This window comes from Artibeus jamaicensis, unplaced genomic scaffold (assembly GCF_021234435.1).
Source record: "Artibeus jamaicensis isolate MK-2021 breed Jamaican fruit bat unplaced genomic scaffold, CSHL_Jam_final contig_867, whole genome shotgun sequence".
Classification (NCBI taxonomy): domain Eukaryota; kingdom Metazoa; phylum Chordata; class Mammalia; order Chiroptera; family Phyllostomidae; genus Artibeus; species Artibeus jamaicensis.
In genome coordinates, this window is record NW_026521995.1 from 2,793,834 (window position 1) to 2,799,034 (window position 5,201).

The window sequence follows — 5,201 nt, forward strand, 5'->3', positions numbered from 1 at the left end:
TAAGTTACTTTAATTTTTATATATTTATTTTTCAATTATAATTTATATTCAACATTATTCTGTATTAGTTTCAGATATGAAACATAGTGGTTAGACAGTCATGTACCTTACAGAGTGGTCCCCCGATATTTCAAGTACACACTTGGCCCCACACATAGTTATCACAGTATTATTGGCTATAATCTCTATGGTGTAATTTACATCTCTGTGATTCTGTTACTACCAATTTGTACTTCTTAATCCCTTCGCCTTGTTCATTATGCTCAGTGAAATAAGTCATACAGGAAGACAAATACCATATAATTTCACTTATATGTGGACTCTAAAGAATAAAATAAACACGTATAACAGACTCACAGACACAGAGAACAGTAGACAGAGAGGAGGGCGTTTGCGGGGCTGGGTGAGAAAGACGAGATGTATGCATTTTTTAATGGACACACTGCCTTTCTGAAAAGAGTCACAGTTCTGGTGGTAAAGAGGAGGGGAAAATAGACATTGGGTATGAACCAACGCTGGCCAGAAGCACAAACACAGAGATCTGTTGGGTGTGGCTTCCAGGAAAATGTTCTTTTCTCCTCCCGATACAAGTGGGCACACTTGACTTTGTCCTGAACTCTACATGTCAGTCTTGGAGGCCCAGTACTCATGTTGAGACCGTGAGATGGCAAGCATGAGAACACAGAGCTACAGGTCAAAGATGAGGTGCAGGAGATGGAAACAGCCTGGGTCCAGAAGGGACTGCTGCCCCACAGTGCCCACCCGGTGGCCTGTCCACGCCCAGGTTTCTTAAGACACACAACAAACTGCCATCTCTAAAATCTGTTATGTGGCCCATTTTTTGATTTGTTCCTCTATTTTTCTGTCTCCCTCTTCTTCCCTCTCCCCCTATTTTTCTTTTCTTTTCTTTTTAATTTAATGGACACATTTTCAACTGGTATATCTCTCTTTGCACTCCGTGATTATGGAGCCAGGCACACTGCTGTGCCTCTTTGTCAGGATGAGGGAAACAGCATGAGAATTAAACCAAGACCCACACGAGAGTACAGCTGATGGAACTTCTACTAACAAAGCCAGACCCACAAGTCAAAGTGAACCCTCAACCACCACCCCCCCTCCATACTGCTAGTGAGTTACTTGAACCAACAGCTGTCTTTACTGTTTAAGATAATTTGGGTTGGACTTTCTTTTTCTAGTAGGAAAAACATCCTGATAAAACCAGATTCTTCAGTGCAAAACATGTATATACTCCTACTGGATTTGATAACATTTATCTCATTATACCCAGACACAGAAATAAAATTAACATTAGGTGGTATAATATGACAGGCATTTTTAAGTAGGAGTAGGGACATTAGAAAAAAGTTCAAAGTAAAGATTATACAATTAAATGTCTTTGTCAAGCATTGTTTTTTTGGCCTATTACTGTGTGTGTTTTGGAAGGCTTATAAATCAATTAAAATTTTTAGTATTAATTATTCCTGGTTTCATAGTCACACATTGAAGTGCTTCATTTATAAGTTTCAATAATTGGGCTCCAGAGACTCACAGAGAGGAATAACACACGTGACAGCATCATATTCAGGTGGCCGAAGCCACTGCCCTGTGCAGCTCTTCTTCAGGTCCACGGATGGGCTGGGGCCAACTCAGCTGTGGGTGTACCCAGGACCCTGTAGGCCTCTCCCACTCGCGTGTGAGCTCCAGCCCCTAGTCTTCCCACCTCGCTAGACTCTGCAAGAGCAGGGGTGTGGTGTAGGCACAGACCTGCCTCTGGGCCAGCCCGGGACCTGTATGGGCCCCGTGTTCCGGCTACCCTTCTTCCCTTGGCCCTCGCCACCAGGTCCTGGCAGGTTCTCCACACTTCGTGCCGCAGAGCACCCTGGGGACCCCAAATCAGTTTCCTGTCCTCATCCTGAGGCTCAAACCAGCTACTGGATGAAGCTGCTTGCCCAGCTCTTCACACCGCTCCTCAGCTTGCTTCAGAAGCTGCTGACTTGGAGCCAGCTTTGGGGTGGAATGATTCAGACCAGATGTTTAGATGCTGGGGCCCAGGGAGCCCCAAAGGCTCGGGAGGATCCGGCTGACCCTGGGACACAGAAATCTCTGCATTCCTTGAAGCTGGAACCCTCGGACAGCCTACCCACCCATCGGTCTTCTGGACTGGCCAGAGGAGGAGAAGGGGGCAGTGCTGGTACCCTGATCTAGAACTGCAACATGGAGCCGAGGGAAGAGCCTTGACCTCTTCGACCCACACTTTTCTCCTGGAGCAGCAGCTGTGGAGAGTGGGAAGCTGTTGTGGAGCAGCCTTAAAGCCTGGCTGTTCTCTGACGGGGCACTTAGCCCCTGCTCCTCCTGGCCTGGAAACATTCAGTGTTTAAGTGATTTCAGCACTGTCTACTTGCTGAAGCCCTCTCATCTGGATGGCCTTCCTTGGGTAGAGCCTCGCCATGAGAACGGCGTCGGAAGTGGCAAGCTAGCCAATGTCTGGACAGTAAGTGCAAAGAGCAGCTGTCGGCCGGAGGACCATTCTCATCCCCGGCCACTGCAAGCAGACAGAGCCCACTTTCTCCACCTGGCAGGGATGTCCACCTCTTTCTAGAGAAGGCCTGCCAGAAATTCACCATATTTGCATGAGTCGGCTGGAATTCCTTCAGCGGGATAGCAAGGAGCAAGCGTTACCCACCCCCGACCAAGGTGACGGTTACTGCAGCCTGGAGGAGGAACACAGCCTTCTCCGGATGGACCTGAAGCCCTGCAGAGGCAGTCAGACGCTGTGCATTCCCCCTGATGGAGCCATTCCCGGACCTGCCCAGGAACCCATGGGAGAAAAAGTAGAATTGGCTCAAGAGGTCCCTCTTGCTTCAGGAAAACAGGGCCCTACAGAAAGCTGTCCATCTTGTGAGCTCCCTTTGGATAGAGCACCTGGGGAGAACCAAAGAAGTGTAGTTGACTGCTCAGACATAGAAGATGACCTTCCCATCTCTGCCAGAGCAGCATGTAGTACAAAAAACCTTACTTTTCAGGAGGTGCATCCAGTGACCTCAAAACAAGTTCTGAATCAGGAGGTGAAGACAGGGATGAGGAAGCTGAGGACAAAGGTTTTGATAGTGATAGCTCACTCTCAGAATCAGACCTTGTACATGACTCTGAAGGGCTTCACCATCGGGGCTCTTTTTACAGTGTAGATCCTTACGATCCCCAAAACGTTACAGCAGCGATCCAGACTGCTGCCAGAAGCGTTCCTGGAGACCGTTCTGACTCAGAGGAGGATTTGTCTGACAGGTCTCATCTAGAGGATGCTCTCCAGACTGGAAGCCTCCCCTGACAGTAACTCTGGGCATGCAGATGACTGGGAATCTAGTGCAGATGAAGCAGAGAGTCTCATACTGTGGAACCCTCTCTGTAATTCTGATTATCCCTACAACCTTTTAAATTTTAAGCCTTCTTTTCAAACATCAGGGAAAAATTGTCAAGGTTGGCTCAGAGAGGCCATCTGAGCCCCTTGTGGCCGTGTCTGAGTATCTCACCTTACTTTCCTGTAAAGTGCAACTGTTAGGGAGCCAAGACGCTGAATGTCCAGACGTCATACAGAGTTAGTTTTTTCTGGGGAAAAACACATGTATATCAAGAGGAGAAAGGTAACCTTCCTTGAAGAAGTTCCTGAGTATTATATAAGTGGGGACAAGGACTGCAAAGGACCATGGGAGGAACTTACATGAGATGGATGCTAGTTCCGGAAACAAATTCGAGAAACAGAAGACACTATTGGATATTGCTTGACTTTTGAGCACAGAGAAAGAATGTTTCATAAACTTCAGAAAACATGCTTCAAAGAACTTGATGTTTGCAGCCATGTTCAGATGATTTAATAGCCTCTGGCCCTAGCATACACTAACTCCTACATTAAAGGTTCCTCTCAAAACAAAAATTGGTGGCTCTCCTTTGACTTTTTTTAAAGGCTATGTAAGTTGGATGTAGCAACCTCATTTAATATTGTTTTGCAAAATATCCCACTCAGAAAAGTCCAGGTTTGAAGCCAAGCCCTGACAATGAAGGACGAGATGATGTGATTTCTAAGCCTCCTGTTTTATTTAGCCCAGTGTTTTTTTGGATGTTACTTGCTTGTTGAGGTGAAAAGGAACTTTTTAAGGTATAATTTTGCACTTTCAAAACTTATTTTCTTGGGAAACAATATATGATTCAAAGCCCATTTTCCATTTTAATTTAAATCATGTGGACCTATCTAAAACTTTGGACTCTTTATTTCTTTTCCTCCAACATTCTAAAATTATTGGGCTTTTATGTTTTCTCAGTATTTTCTTACTTCAGTGATTTGGCCCTTCTACCTTAAGACTCAGAGAATAATTTCGTATTGGCTACCAACTTAAGGTACATTATCTTGTGTCATTTTTATTTTTCTTCTAAAAATAACTTGGGCTGAAACTGTGTGCTGGGTTTTTTTTTTCTAGATTAAGTTCTACCTAAGATATTTCCAAGGTCTGCCACAAAACCAACATGCGCGGTCCTCTCTGTCACTTTGGGAAAGCTGCATCTTTTTGCCAGATTTTAACATCTAGTATATTTAATTTCTGTATAAACTTTTTTGGAGAGGGTTCTGTATATGTTTTTGTAGTTTCCAGTCAAGTGGCTCTTTGTATCTTTTAACAGATGGGATTGTTGTAAAAGACACCAGGAAGTAATCATTATATCCTAGGCATTTATTTTTTTAAAAAACTAAAAGCCTAGAATTTTCCTAGGAAGATCAGAAGAGATATCAGAGCAACTTGGTTTTGTTATATATGCTCTCAGCAGAAAACCAGCATTATTAATGGCCTCAGTCCTGTCACTTTTCAAATCTGTCTGGGTGATACTGTAAACCCGGAAATGAGAAGTTCCAAATTTTCCAGTATGAAATATAAAATAGAGATTTCAGTCAGTATCCAAGTTCATTGTGTTCTATAAATGGAGAAGGAATAATGAGGGAAAAAGGTGTCATATTCAATCCACAACACGTGACTGTCATTATCTTCCAACTCAGTAATGCTTATAAATGTACAAGCTATCTATGAGCTACTGTGAGTCTTTAAAATCCTGTAGCCTGACATAGCTATCTTAGCCAGCAGGAGCTCGTTGTAGCTGGGTTGCACCGATTGTTTCAAGCGTGCCCTCTAGGTTCTTTGAAAACACTGTAATACACTGTC

At 44.2% G+C, this 5,201-nt stretch overlaps 1 pseudogene; it reads left to right on the forward strand.

Annotated features, from left to right (window-relative positions):
- The first annotated feature begins 964 nt into the window (after nt 1-964).
- Nucleotides 965-3,895, forward strand: LOC119050901 (protein phosphatase 1 regulatory subunit 15B-like; annotated as a pseudogene).
- Nucleotides 3,896-5,201: the final 1,306 nt, after the last annotated feature.